Raw genomic sequence first — 16,038 nt, forward strand, 5'->3', positions numbered from 1 at the left:
ACTTTCCAATGTCAGAAGCTTGAGCCTTCAGGACTTGGAAGACACTTTTGAGCTGTATGCAGTTTGGAAGTGTTTGGAGTAAACTCTCGATCTACTGTCGCCTCCTTAGAGCAAGCTCTCTCACCATTGACAGATGGCTTCTGTCATCTCAACTTCAGCTGCCATCTATTCCAGCAACATCAGTGCCCTTGAAAAAATCTCACCTTGGTCCTCTGAATCCCTCCACGATCAGCCCCAACACCAACACCACCAACAACAACATTACCAACAACATCAACCTTCTCCACAATTACCTGATGCTGCACAGGTCACAGGGCATCAGCACCCAACAACATTGCTGCCCGGGAGGCCAGGGATGGCCTCACGATGACCAGATTTTTTTGTTTCAAAAATATACTTTATTCATAAAAATTCTGTTCAAATACATTACAGTACAATCCACAGATCCTATTTTATATTGTACAGTCCAGGTTCAATACAATACACGGCAGTCTCATTCGTTTCATGCCAGTTACATAAAAAAATTTGTTCAAATACATTACAGTACAATCCATAGATCATATTTTACATCTTAAAGTCCAGGTTCAATACATTACATGGCACTCACTTTCGTTTCATGCCAGTTACATTTCAACTGTTATGTACAATTACATTTCAACAATTTGATACATACAGCCGGAGGTTTTTTTTTATACTGGTTCCAGCCCCTCGGTGTACACTGGCGGGAGGGCCTTAAACTGTGGCCCTTCCCCATTGTGCCTTTGCGGCGGCGGCACCAACCTTTAGTGCGTCCCTCAGCACGTACTCCTGGACCTTGGAATGTGCCAGTCTGCAACACTCGGTCGTGGACAACTCCTTGCTCTGGAAGACCAGCAAGTTTCAGGCAGGCCAAAGGGTGTCTTTCACTGAGCTGATGGTCTTCCAGCAGCAGTTGATGTTTGTCTCGGTGTGCGTCCCTGGGAACAGTCCGTAGAGCAGAGAGTCCTGTGTTACGGAGCTGCTCAGGATGAACCGCGACAAAGACCACTGCATCTCTTTCCAGACCTTCTTTGCAAAGGCAGATTCCAGAAGGAGATGGATGATGGTCTCATCCTTACCGCAGCCGCCTCGAGGACAGCGTGCGGTGGAGCTGAGAGTCCGGGAGTGCATGAAGGATCTGACGGGGAGGGCCCTTCTTACCACCAGCCAAGCTACGTCTTGGTGCTTGTTTGTAAGTTCTGGCGATGAGGCATTCTGCCGAATCACTTCGACAGTCTGCTCGGGGAACCATCTGACAGGGTCCACCATCTCCTTTTTCCGTAGGGCCTCCAGGATGTTACGTGCTGACCACTGCTTTATGACCTTGTGGTCAATGGTGTTTCCCTGTACAAACTTTGCCACGAAGGACAGGTGGTCCGGCACGGTTCAACTGAATGGAGCATTTCGCGGCAGCATAGCCAGACCCATCCTTCGCAACACCGGGGACAGATAGAACCTCAGCGCGTAGTGACCCTTGGTGTTTGCGTACCGAGGGTCTATGCACAGCTTGTTGCAGCCGCACACAAAGGTGGCCATCAGGATGAGGGTGACATTGGGTACGTTCTTTCCCCCTTTATCTGGAGATTTGTACATCACGTCCCTCCGGACACGGTCCATTTTTGATCTCCAGATAAAGCGGAAGATGGCTCGGGTGACTGCGGCGGCACAGGGTCGGGGTATGGGCCACACCTGCACCACGTACAGCAACACCGAGAGCACCTCGCACCTGATGACCAGGTTCTTGCCCGCAATTGACAGGGAGCGCTGCTTCCACATTCCCAGTTTCTGTCTTACCTTGACGATACGCTCCTCCCAGTTTTTGGCGCACGCTCCAGCCGCTCTGAAACATATTCCCAGCACCTTCAGGTAATCTGACCTGACGGTGAAGGGGACAAAGGATCGGTCAGCCCAGTTCCCAAAGAACATGGCCTCGCTTTTGCTGCGGTTAACTTTCGCTCCCGAGGCCAGTTCAAACTGGTCGCAGATGCTCAGCAATCTGTGGACCGACAGCGGATCCAAGCAAAAGACGGCGACGTCGTCCATGTACAGGGAGGCATTCACCTGAGTGCCTCTGCTGCCTGGGGTCGTCACCACTCTTATGCCCATATCCCTCCTGATGGACTCGGCAAAAGGTTCGATACAACACACGAACAAGACAGAGGAGAGAGGACAGCCTTGCCTGACTCCAGATTTGATCGGAAAGCTTTCTGATTCCCACCTGTTGATTAGAACTGCGCTACTGATGTCTGTGTAGAGCAGTTGGATACTATTGCGGATTCCTTCCCCAAACCCCATTTTGGAGAACACATCCATCATGTCCTGGTCCAAGCTGATTAAGCAGGTGTTCACCCCCCTGCCCCACACGTAGGCAATCGTACACTATGGCCAGATTTACTTCACTTGATGCTGTTAACCCTGGCTGCTACATTATGCACCAGGTTGACACCATCCCACACCAGCACCATAAAGCAACCATTTAATGTCCAAGCCATTCCTTTCGCACCCATCACAATTGGGGTGGGGGTAAGTTATGTCTCAACATTTACTGGAACTCACCAAGACAATGCTAAAGGTGAGCACCGATCTGTCCAATAAGGTAAAGTGTTGAAATTATAGATTTCAATGTTTAACAACACATTAACAAAAAATTTACATGAACATTGCATAAAACACCCAAGTGCCTATCCTTGTGTGTGGTTTGTTGGTATGATTGCACTAGGATGAGGGTGAGTGTGAGGGGTGGTTACTGAGCTGGGGAAGTGACAATAATGTAGATAAAGGGATGGGTGGAGGTTCAAGGTAAGTTGGTGTGAGTAAAGATGTGCAGGAATAGGGTAGGGGAGACAGAGTGATGGGGATGTGATGAGTGGCACAGCAGGATGAGGTTGGGTGTGGATTTGCAGTAACGTTTTGTGATCCACTGAGATCATTGAAACGTTTGCGACACTGCAGCCTGGTCCTCCTGATGACATCCCTGCTTGTGTTCTCCTGTGCAATGTGCAGCCAGGCTGCATTTGTGTCCTGGGGAGGTCTCTTCCACCCTTGGAAGGGAAGAGAACCTCCCTACGTGCTGTGACTCTCTCCATAAGCATATGGAGGGAGTCATGGGAGAGTCTGGATGCAGCCCTGTACCTTTGTGCAGTGCTTGTCAGTGTTTGCAGCACCTCAATGCTGTAGAACAGTGACAGCACAAATGCCAAAATGGAAGTGGCCGTGGTCTCTTTAGGGAAACCGGCTGATGCACTTCCTTTAAATTGGCCAGGAACCTCATAGGGCGGGCTTAACAAGCACAATCAGGGAAAAATCCTTTTCACAGAGCGGCTGGAGCCGGGACCAGGAAGGGACCCATCGACGACCTCTCCCTCTGCGATCCCGACTCCAATGGCGAAATCGTGGCCTGTGTGTATCAAGTAGATGTGTTACTCTGTGTGTGTGTGTGTGTGTGTGTGTGTGTGTGTGTGTGTTACTCTGTGCGTGTGTATCAAGTGGATGTGTTACTCTGTGCGTGTGTATCAAGTAGATGTGTTACTCTGTGCGTGTGTGTCAAGTGGATGTGTTACTCTGTGCATGTGTATCAAGTGGGTGTGTTACTCTGTGCGTGTGTATCAAGTGGATGTGTTACTCTGTGCGTGTGTATCAAGTAGATGTGTTACTCTGTGCATGTGTATCAAGTGGATGTGTTACTCTGTGCGTGTGTATCAAGTAGATGTGTTACTCTGTGCATGTGTATCAAGTGGATGTGTTACTCTGTGCGTGTGTAACAAGTAGATGTGTTACTCTGTGCGTGTATATCAAGTGGATGTGTTACTCTGTGCATGTGTATCAAGTAGATGTGTTACTCTGTGCGTGTGTATCAAGTGGATGTTTTACTCTGTGCGTGTGTATCAAGTAGATGTGTTACTCTGTGCATGTGTATCAAGTAGATGTGTTACTCTGTGCATGTGTATCAAGTGGATGTGTTACTCTGTGCGTGTGTATCAAGTAGATGTGTTACTCTGTGCGTGTGTATCAAGTAGATGTGTTACTCTGTGCGTGTGTATCAAGTGGATGTGTTACTCTGTGCGTGTGTATCAAGTAGATGTGTTACTCTGTGCGTGTGTATCAAGTGGATGTGTTACTCTGTGCGTGTGTATCAAGTGGATGTGTTACTCTGTGCGTGTGTATCAAGTGGATGTGTTACTCTGTGCGTGTGTATCAAGTAGATGTGTTACTCTGTGCGTGTGTATCAAGTAGATGTGTTACTCTGTGCGTGTGTATCAAGTAGATGTGTTACTCTGTGCGTGTGTATCAAGTAGATGTGTTACTCTGTGCGTGTGTAACAAGTAGATGTGTTACTCTGTGCGTGTATATCAAGTGGATGTGTTACTCTGTGCATGTGTATCAAGTAGATGTGTTACTCTGTGCGTGTGTATCAAGTGGATGTTTTACTCTGTGCGTGTGTATCAAGTAGATGTGTTACTCTGTGCATGTGTATCAAGTAGATGTGTTACTCTGTGCATGTGTATCAAGTGGATGTGTTACTCTGTGCGTGTGTATCAAGTAGATGTGTTACTCTGTGCGTGTGTATCAAGTAGATGTGTTACTCTGTGCGTGTGTATCAAGTGGATGTGTTACTCTGTGCGTGTGTATCAAGTAGATGTGTTACTCTGTGCGTGTGTATCAAGTGGATGTGTTACTCTGTGCGTGTGTATCAAGTGGATGTGTTACTCTGTGCGTGTGTATCAAGTGGATGTGTTACTCTGTGCGTGTGTATCAAGTAGATGTGTTACTCTGTGCGTGTGTATCAAGTAGATGTGTTACTCTGTGCGTGTGTATCAAGTAGATGTGTTACTCTGTGCGTGTGTATCAAGTAGATGTGTTACTCTGTGCGTGTGTATCAAGTAGATGTGTTACTCTGTGCATGTGTATCAAGTAGATGTGTTACTCTGTGCGTGTGTATCAAGTGGATGTGTTACTCTGTGCGTGTGTATCAAGTAGATGTGTTACTCTGTGCGTGTGTATCAAGTAGATGTGTTACTCTGTGTGTGTGTATCAAGTAGATGTGTTACTCTGTGCGTGTGTATCAAGTGGATGTGTTACTCTGTGTGTGTATCAAGTAGATGTGTTACTCTGTGCGTGTGTATCAAGTAGATGTGTTACTCTGTGCGTGTGTATCAAGTAGATGTGTTACTCTGTGCGTGTGTATCAAGTAGATGTGTTACTCTGTGCATGTGTATCAAGTGGATGTGTTACTCTGTGCATGTGTATCAAGTAGATGTGTTACTCTGTGCATGTGTATCAAGTAGATGTGTTACTCTGTGCGTGTGTATCAAGTAGATGTGTTACTCTGTGCGTGTGTATCAAGTAGATGTGTTACTCTGTGCATGTGTATCAAGTGGATGTGTTACTCTGTGCATGTGTATCAAGTAGATGTGTTACTCTGTGCATGTGTATCAAGTAGATGTGTTACTCTGTGCATGTGTATCAAGTAGATGTGTTACTCTGTGCGTGTGTATCAAGTAGATGTGTTACTCTGTGTGTGTGTATCAAGTAGATGTGTTACTCTGTGCGTGTGTGTCAAGTAGATGTGTTACTCTGTGCGTGTGTATCAAGTGGATGTGTTACTCTGTGCGTGTGTATCAAGTAGATGTGTTACTCTGTGTGTGTGTATCAAGTGGATGTGTTACTCTGTGCGTGTGTATCAAGTAGATGTGTTACTCTGTGCGTGTGTATCAAGTAGATGTGTTACTCTGTGCGTGTGTATCAAGTAGATGTGTTACTCTGTGCGTGTGTATCTAGTAGATGTGTTACTCTGTGCGTGTGTATCTAGTAGATGTGTTACTCTGTGCGTGTGTATCAAGTAGATGTGTTACTCTGTGCATGTGTATCAAGTGGATGTGTTACTCTGTGCGTGTGTATCAAGTAGATTTGTTACTCTGTGCGTGTGTATCAAGTAGATGTGTTGAGCTGAGGTGAACTTCCGACTCCATAATCTTTCCATTACCAAGATCGTCGACTTCCACAACTGTAACATTGCCTGTCTCCACCCCTGCCTCAGATCATTTGTTGCTGAAACCCTCATCCATGCCTTTGTTACCTTTAGATTTGACTACTCCAATGCGCTCCTGGCTGGCCTCCCACGTTCCACCCTCCATAAACTTGAGCTCATCCAAAACTCTGCTGTCCGTGTCCTAACTCTCGGCAAGTCCCGTTTACCCATCACCCCTGTGCTCGCTGACCTACATTGGCTCTTAGTCTGGCAATGCCTCGATTTTAAAGTTCTCATCCTTATTTTCAAATGCCTCCATGGCCTCGCCCCACCCTATCTCTGCAACCTCCTCCAGCCCTACAACCCTCAGGCATCTCTGCGCTCCTCCAATTCTGGCCTCTTGCGCATCCCCGATTTTCTTTGCTCCACCATTGGTGGCCGTGCCTTCTGTTGCCTAAGCCCTAAGCTCTGGAATTCCCTGCCTAAACCTCTCCAACTCTCTACCTCTCTTTCCTCCTTTAAGACTCTCCTTAAAACCTACCTTTTTGACCAAGCTTTTGGTTACCTGTCCTAATATCTCCTTATATGGTTCAGTGTCAAATTTTGTTTGATAATCACTCCTGTGAACAGCTTCAGGATGTTTTACTACAATAAAGGCTATATAAATGCATGTTGTTGTTGTTACTCTGTGTATCAAGGCATGTATTTCTCTGTGTGTGGCCAACAAGTGCACTGTTGAAAAACAGTACTTCCAACAATGGAGCACTCCCTCAGTAGTGACATACTCACTGCAGTATTTACCTAGATTATGACTGTAATATTCCCATCAAAAACGAGTGGGTTTGGAGCATGGGGGCAGTTAAATTGTTGAAAATGTGAATGCCGACCTGATCCCACCTTCAATGTGCCCACTTCCGGTTTTCCTGGAGGCGGATGGCAGGTGGGGGGGGCGGAGGTGGGCAGCCAACCCGCTGCCAGGGAGCATTACCTCAATTTAAATATTGTAATAAGGCTGGAAGCCTCTATTTTCCACTCGATTTTGAATTTACTGCCTGTGGACGGGTTTCACGCAATTAGTGAAACCCGGCAGTTAAAGCGAGGCAGGGACTGCTGCATCCAGGAGGTAAGTGGCTTTATACCTACCTCCTGGATCCAGGGTCCCCCCCAGGATCGCTGACCCCTTTCCCGATTGTCAACTCCTCCCCCTGATCACCGGCCCCCCTTGCAATCGCCGACCCTCCCCCCAATCGCCAACCCCCCTCCCGCCAATCCCGACCCCCCTCCAGCGATCCCCGACCGATCCCTCGCAACTGGGGCCTACCTGCCCATAGCCAGCCAGCCTCTCAAGCTGGCTGGCTATGGGCGGGAATCTGAGGCCTCGCATTCAAATTAGGCCCTGCCCGTAAAATCGGCGGGGCCTGCAGGAAACCCGGCCTCCTGGGTTTCCCGTCCACCCTCCGCACCCACCCCCGCCACCCCCCAACCCACCTCCCCGAACAAAATTCCATGTTCAAATCTTGGAGTGGGCCTTGAATCCATAATCTTCTGAGTTAGAGGAAAGGGTGCCATCACGAAGCCAAGATGACACTTAGTAATGTAACTATATGCACCAGCGATAAGATATCATAATATGATAGAATTCTTCATTAAGATGGACAGTGAAGTAGTTGACTCAGAGACTAGGATCCTGAATTTAAATAAAGGAAACTACGATGGTATGTGGCGCGAGTTGGGTAGGATTGATTGGGGAATGTTACACAAAGGGTTGACAGTGGATAGGCAATGGCAAACATTCAAAGATCGCATGGAAGAACTACAGAATTTGTTCATCCCTGTTTGGCATAAAAATAAAACAAAAAAGGTGACTCAACCGTGGCTAACATGGGAAATTAGGGATAGCATAAGATCCAAGGGGAGGACATATAAATTGGCCAGAAAAAGCAGTAAACCTGAGGATTGGGAGCAGTTTAGGATTCAGCAAAGGAGGACAAAGGGATTAATTAAGAGGGGGGAAATAGAGGCCCCGATTTTCAGCTTGTGTGGGGAATGGTCAGATTTCCCCGACACATAAAAATGTGTCAGCCAGCTCCACGCAATTTTCCCTCAAGTGGCCAATTAATTCCCAGCATGTGGGAAGCCTTGCTAATTGTCTAATTCGAATCAGAAATCCCCACAGTATGATGTCATCATTCATGGTGCTTTCAAGGTCCATAGCAAGCACTGCATCCTCTGAAGGCTTCCAAACGAACCATACAGGATGGCAGAGGAGCCTGCAGCAGCTGTGGGCAGTGCCAGACCCCGAGCTGCCTCCAAATTCGACAAGGCTTCACTGCAGGCATTATTGGATGGGGTTAGGGCCCACAGGGAGGTCCTCTTCCCACTGAGACCAAGGCTGCATGGATGCAGGTGTCAGCAGATGCCAACTCGCTGGGAGTCACCAGAAGAACTTTGGCATTACATCTCTAACTCCTTCCTTAACTCCCCTACAGTACCATCCAGAGCCCCCGTCCTCACTGTGGAGGAGGAAGAGGCTGTGCAGCCAGACTCCTCAGAGGAAGCTCCAACCTCTGAGGGCGCAGCGCCAGCAGAAGTAAGCTCACCCAGCACCAGCGCAGACACTCACACCTCGGGGGGACCTTTGGGACATAGAGTAGCGTTGTCACCTGGTGTTTCACAGCTCACAAGTGAGCTGCAGCAGATTCTGGAGACAGGGACAGCAGTGGAGAGTCCTCGTCAGAGGGCGCAGGACTCTGCCAGCTCAGCTCAGCTGCGCTGCATGTCGACCCTCTGCCTCTGGGTCCATCCACAAAAGAAGAGGTGATGGATCTCCATGCACAGATGCAGGGGACTCTGGCAGGTTTTGTCTCCAGGGTCGCTGTGAATGGAGGAGTCCATAGCGACCATGAGCAGAGCCTTTGTGGAGTCATTGGCGCATGAACGCATCACCATGGAAAGGTTGGCAACCTCCATGGAGGAGATAACTCGCCAGGGTACGGAAAACATGGTGAGTGCTCATAAGAGAATGATATCTCTTGAGGAGCGTTGGCCATCTGTTGAACAGAGAAACCAGATCTTCATGGAAGTCCTTCTGAGTAGGACTGCCAGTGCAGAAACGGGTCCCCATGGCCCCCTAAAGCGCAGCAAGGTGCTCTCAAGCCACTTCCAAGCGCTGGCCCCTTCTGGCCTGTGCAGCTTCAGGTGAGTGAGCAGCAGCCTGGTGCTCCTGTTGCTGATCCTGCTGTTCCTGGTTCTGCTGCTGCCGCCTCTGCTGCTGGAGATCCTCAAATGGCAAGAAGGGAAGGAAAAAAAGGCGTCCCATGCTTCTCGTAGATGCCTCCGCTGAGGAAGTGCTGAGTGAGGGTGGCGAGAGGGGCTTCCCAGGAGATCACATTGGAGAAGTGTGTGAGGCTTCAACCTCCCACAGCTGTGCCTAAGCCTTGAAGAAGTAGCCCCAAGCCTTCAGCAACAAGGTCCTTCAACATACAAGTGGTGTCCCTTTAAATCACAGCTTCTCCATTGACCTGCAGCTGACAGCTAGCAAGCCAGCAAGCTTCACGCCAGCTCTCAGCAGCGGGGTTCCCCGCAGGCGGGTTTCATGTGGGGAAAGCCCCAAAGTCGCAACGGCCCTGGAAAATCTACCTCAACGAGGTAATTAATGGTAATTAGCGTGCCGACGATCAGTCCCGCCAGCGGCGGCCGGGACTGAAGCGGGGTGTGGGGAAACGGCGGTCCGAAAGTCGGATGGGGCGGGGAATCAGGCGGGGGGGGGTCCCGGCCCGCTTTTTCGCCGATTTTCGGCCCCCGGCCGCATGAAAAGCCGCCCGACGGCGGCCAGAAAGTCGGGGCCAGAGTATGAGAGCAAGCTTGCAGGGAACATAAAAACTGACTGTAAAAGCTTTTATAGATATGTGAAGAGAAAAAGATTGGTGAAGTCAAGCGTAGGTCCCTTGCAGTCAGAATCAGGGGAATTTATAATGGGGAACAAAGAAATGGCAGGCCAATTAAATACATACTTTGGTTCTGTCTTCACAAAGGAGGACACAAATAACCTCCCAGAGATGTCGGGGAACATAGGGTCTAATGAAAGGGAGGAACTGAATGAAATCAGTATTTGTAGGGAAATGGTGTTAGGGAAATTGATGGGATTGAAGGCCGATAAATCCCCAGGGCCTGATAATCTACATCCTAGGGTACTTAAGGACGTGGCCCTAGAAAAAGTAGATGCATTGCTGGTCATCTTCCAAAATTCTATAGACTCTGGAACAGTTCCCATGGATTGAAGGGTAGCTAATGTTACCCCACTGTTCAAAAAAGGTGGTAGAGAGAAAACGGGGAAATATAGACCAGTAAGCCTGACATCGGTAGTGTGGAAAATGCTAGAGTCCATTATAAAAGATGTAATAGCAGAGCACTTGGAAAACAGTGACAGGATCGGGCCAAGTCAACATGAATTTACAAAAGATAAATCATGCTTGACTAGTCTACTGGAATTTTTTGAGGATGTAACTGATAGAATAGCTAAGGGAGAACCAGTGGATGTGGTGTATTTGGACTTTCAGAAGGCTTTTGATAAGGTCCCGCATAAGAGATTAGAGTGTAAAGTTAAGGCACATGGGATTGGGGGCAAGGTACTGACTTGGATAGAGAACTGGTTGGCAAACAGGAAGCAAAGAGTTGGAATAAATGGGTCTTTTTCCGAGTGGCAGGCAGTGACTAGTTGGGTACCGCAGGGATCGGTCCTAGGACCCCAGCTATTCACAATATATATTAATGATCTAGACGAGGGAACTAGATGTAATATCTCCAAGTTTGCAGATGACACAAAGCTGGGTGGGCATGTGTGCTGTGAGGAGGATGCCGAGAAACTCCAGTATGATTTGGACAGGTTGGGCGATTGGGCAGATGCATGGCAGATGCAGTATTATGTGGATAAATGCAAGGATATCCACTTTGGTGGCAAAAACAGGAAGACAGACTATTATCTGAACAGCAATAGATTGGGAAAAGGGGAAGTGTAATGAGACCTGGGTGTCCTTGTGCACCAGTCGCTGAAGGTAAGCATGCAGGTGCAGCAGGCGGTTAAGAAGGCAAATGGTATGTTGGCCTTCGTAGCAAGAGGGTTTGAGTACAGGAACAAGGATGTCTTGCTGCAGTTGTACGGGGCCTTGGTGAGACCACACCTTGAGTATTGTGTGCAGGTTTGGTCGCCTTATCTGAGGAAGGATGTTCTTGCCCTGGAGGGAGTGCAGCGAAGATTCACCAGACTGACACCTGGGATGGCAGGAATGACGTATGAGGAGAGATTGGGCCGATTGGGCTTATATTCGCTGGAGTTTAGAAGAATGAGAGGGGATCTCATTGAAACTTAAAAAATTCTAACAGGACTAGACAGACTAGATGCAGGAAGGATGTTCCCGATGGCGGGGGAGTCCAGAACCAGGGGTCACAGTCTAAGGATAAGGGTAAGCCATTTAGGACAGAGATGAGGAGGAATTTCTTCACCCAGAGAGTGGTGAACCTGTGGAATTCTCTACCACAGAAGGCAGTTGAGGCGAATTCATTGAATATATTCAAGAGGGAGTTAGATATATTTCTTAAGGCTAAAGGGATCAAGGGATATGGGGAGAAGGCAGGGACAGGGTACTGAGTTTGGATGATCAGCCATGATCTCATTGAATGGCGAAGCAGGCTCGAGGGGCCAAATGGCCTACTCCTGCTCCTATCTACTATGTTTCTATGTTTCTAAGATTGAGCATTGCAGGTTTGCAACTGCAAAACATCATGGCCCTGATTTTAACATAGTTCGGCCAGTGGGCGGGTAGTTAAAATGGCAGTCGGGGGGGTTCGCACTATGGCTGGAATTTTCCAGGGTTGTAGTGGGCAAGATCAGTGGATGGTCAGGTGGGAAAGTTGTTATTTTTGACAGCAGGTCGGGAATCTGCTGTCATCTCGCTCCCACACACCTTTCCCCATGCGCGTCTGTCATCGCGGAGCCGACCCGACCAGGAGCGGTGGGGGACTCAATTGAGATGATTATCAGGTAGTTTACAGGCACTTAAGAGCCTTTTTTCACTTATTTTTTTTAATTTCCCTACATGGCTACGGGATTCACGCAGCTTGGGAATGTCTGTCAACCTGAGGTGGGAGTTCAGTGGCCATGGCTCCAGCTCATTACTTGACAGCGTGTAATGTTCAGTAGAAGTTCCCACCTGACAGATGATCACTTTCCTTGTCAGAAGCTGTTGCTCAGTCCATTTCCAGCACAGATTCTGCAGGCTGCAAGTGTTTCCAGCAAAGTCTCCATCCAGTGTCACCTCATTGGAAGAACTCTCTCACCTTACTTCGCCTGCTATCTATTCCATCAACATGGGTGCCATTTATACTGTCTCACCTTGGTCCTCAGAATCTGACCACGATCAGCCCCAACACCAGCACCACCAGGCACACTAGCAGCACCAACTACAACACCACCAACCTTCCCCACAATCACCTGATGCTGTACAGGAGGCCAGGTATGGCCTCATCATGGCCAGATTTTGTTACCTTTACGCTGTACACCCATATGGCTGCAACATGATGTGCCAGGTTGGCACCACCCCACACCAACACCATAATGCATTCCAACGATGCTCAAGCCATTCCTTTCACACTCATCACCATTGCGGGGGTACCGTTATGTCTCACCATTCACTGCAACTCACTAAGCCACTTCCAAAGGTGCACACAAATCTGTCCAAGACTGGAAAGTGTTGAAAATAAAGATTTTTATGTTTGACACCACATCAGCAGAAACTTTACATGAACATTACATAAAACCCCCAAGTGCCTACCCTTGTGTGTTGTTAGTTGGTATGATTGCACTGGGATGAGGGTGAGTGCGAGGGGTGGCTAGTGAGATGGGGATGTGATAATATAGATAGAGAGGGATGGGTGAAGGTGCAAGGTAAGTTGGTGTGAGTAAGGATGTGCAGAAGTAGAGTAGGGAAGGCAGAGTGATAGGAATGTGATGAGTGGCACAGCAGGATGAGGTTGAGTGTGGCTTTGTACTAACGTTTCCTGATCTAATGAGATAATTGAAATGTTTGCGGCACTGACCACATCCCTGCTTGTGACCTTCTCTGCAATCTGTAACCAGGCTGTCTTGGTCTCCTGGGGAGGTCTCTTCCACCCATCGGAAGGGAAGAGGACCTCCCTGCGTGCTTATGGAGGACATAATCAGAGAACCTGGGTGCAGCCGTCTGCCTCTGTGCAGTCACTGTCGGTGTTTGCAGCACTCCAATGCTGTAGTGCACTGACAGCACTATGTTAGATTAAACTTCAAATCTAATGTGGCCATGGTCTCTTTAAAGATCCTGGCTGAAAACACATCAAGAATGACATCACCAGACCCGCTCCATCTCATTGGGCCGGGTAACGTGCTGGGCGGGCTTAATAGGCCCTATTAAGGTAAGTTCATTTTCAACAGCGGGATAGAGCCAGCAGCAGGGTCGCAACCCGACATGGCCACCGCCCCGACTGGACCCGCCCAGATAAAGAACCTAAGGCTCCTGAGGGGTGCACGCCCAAGGCAGTCCTGACCCGATTTAATATGTTGAAGTCACGACCCGATGATGTCATCGGCCACCGCAACTTGATTGTTAATTGAAACTGTAGGAAGCCCACACGGTGGCCAAACCTGCCCGTGAAACCTGGTGGAGGCAACAGAGTGGCCGGAGGAGGCCAAGGCAAGTACTTTCCTTCATTTTTGTAAGGATTCCTTGTGAGCCATGGGGAGCAGGAGTGCTCCCTTTGGCCCCATAGGTAATCCTTGAGACACCCCAGCCCCGACCTACCCTCCCCCTCCCAACATTCTTTGGAAACGCCCGGAGCACTAACCTTAGGTCCCCAGGACATTGGTTTCTGAGATGGGACTGTTTTCATTTCTGGGGAAGGAGATAAGGTGCAAGTCACTATCATTGCAATGACATCAAACACAAGCAATGCAAAACTGTGGGGGCAATTTTAACCCAACCGGGTGGGAAGTTAAAGTGTTAAAAATCTGAATCCCAACAAGAACCCGCCTCCATCACACCCACTTCCGGTTTTAACAGAGTCAGGACGGGGCGGGCAGCCAAGCTGCTGCCGAGAGGCGGCCTATCTATTTAAATATTATAATGAGGCTGAAAGCCTCTGCTTTAACCTCCATTTTGAATTTAACTTTAGCTGTTCAGGTTTTGCAGGCCTCGTGAAACCCGCCAGTTAATGCAAGGCGAGGATTGCTGGATCCAGGAGCTAAATCCCTATACATTTACCTCCTGGATCGAGCGTCCCTGCTTAAACCAAACCCCCCCACCCCATGATCAGAGACCCCCCACGAGGCCTCCGAGCCCCTCCCACACCTCCACCCCCCATCCCCCGCCCTTGACTCCACCATGCTCCTCCAGTTGTCGAATTGTTCCTCCGGCCCCCGATCGCTGTCGACCCCCCACCGCCCCCCCCGCACCGCCGACACCATCCACCCCCCCAACCACTCCTCCGGCCCTCCCCGTGGTTCTCCGGCTGCCGATTGTGCCCTAACCGCTTCCCCCACCCCCGCCTCTCCACTGGCCACCAATCATTCCCTAACCCCACCCCCCCTGCTCACATGGCCCTCCATCCTTGCTATTCCCAGCCCCTGATCCTAACCAGACCCTCCACACCAACCCCCAACACTGTGCTGGACCTGGCCTCTGACCCTCGGCAGGACCTGAGGGATAACCTTTCTCCCGGGTTTCCCGACCACATCAGAGCCAACCCGCTCCCAACCAGCCTTCACCATTAAAATTCAGCCCTACATTTCAATACAGTTTATTTAGGGGATGCACTTTTGAAACCATGCCAAGACTGAAAACATTTTGTTTCAAAAAAGGTTCTTTAAAGAAACACAAAACGCCTTCAAAGAATCTGCCCTCCTATCCCTTCTCCTCGGCCCTTCATCTGCTCACCAGTCCCTCCGCCCACCACACCCTCTCCTCCTTCCCTCTCTCCGCCTTCCCCACTCCTTCTTCGCCCTCTCCACCTTCCCTCTCTCCTCCTTCCCCCTCTCCTCCTTCCCACTCTCCTCCCTCCCCCTCCACCTTCCCCCTCTCCTCCTTCCCCTCTCCTCCCTCCCCCTCCACCTTCCCCCTCTCCGCCTTCCCCACTCCTTCCCCTCTTCTCCCTCCACCTTCTCCCTCTCCGCCTTCCCCCCTCCTCCTTCCCCCTCCTCCTTCCCCCCTCCTCCTCCTTCCTCCCTCCTTTCCCCCTCCCCGCCTTCCAACTCTCCGCCTTCCAACTCTCCGCCTTCCAACTCTCCACTGTAAGTGGTTTTGATCCTAGCCCAATTGCTAGACGGACGGTTCGAATCGCCCCTGTAGTGTATGTACCTTTAAGAGAGAACTACTTTTACAGCTCCTGTATACTGTAGTACCAGCAGTGACCACACCTGTATATAAGTCTTGAGCATGCCTCTGTACCCCAGTCTTGAGACTACTCTGCTCCAGTAAACACCTGTTGATTGTTAAGTTACAGCCTCCGTGTAGTTATTGGGAAACATCCTATTTTAAGAATCACGGATCTAACAGTGGCGACGAGGTCAATTCGAATCTGCCTGCAACTCTGCATTTCCCTTCAAGGATTCGCTCCGGGAGGACGGTGGAAGAAAGTCGAGGCCAGAAGCACGGGCGTCGACCACGAGCAACCACCCAGTCATCCGGCAGAAAGTAAACACCGCAGGAGAGGCTGTTGAGAGCCGGGCTTGGTTCCCCAGCCATGACGGTCCAGCAACAGACTGGCAACAGGTGCAGCGCACACCCTTCCCGGACAGCGGCCACTGAGCCGACCGATGGCATAGAAAAGCCGAGCAGCGTCGACGGGGTAAGAGAGAGGGTGAAGCGCACAGGGCGCGGCCGGGGGTTGAAAACCGAGCAGCATCGAGGAAAAACAAACAGAGAGAGAGAGAGGTAAAGCAGCAACCGGGTTCAGGACCGAGCGACGGCAACGGGAAAGGCGCACAGGAGAACGCGCAGAGCACAGCCAGGGCTCAAGGGCAGAAC

General features: G+C 49.7%; 1 pseudogene; it reads right to left on the bottom strand.

The window, feature by feature from the left end:
- Positions 1–637: 637 nt before the first annotated feature.
- LOC147117720 (uncharacterized) lies at positions 638–2,331 on the bottom strand (annotated as a pseudogene).
- Between the last annotated feature and the right edge of the window lie 13,707 nt (positions 2,332–16,038).

This window comes from Somniosus microcephalus, chromosome 5 (genome assembly GCF_052327205.1).
Source record: "Somniosus microcephalus isolate GS21.2 chromosome 5, FLI_Smic_1.0, whole genome shotgun sequence".
Classification (NCBI taxonomy): Eukaryota; Metazoa; Chordata; class Chondrichthyes; order Squaliformes; family Somniosidae; genus Somniosus; species Somniosus microcephalus.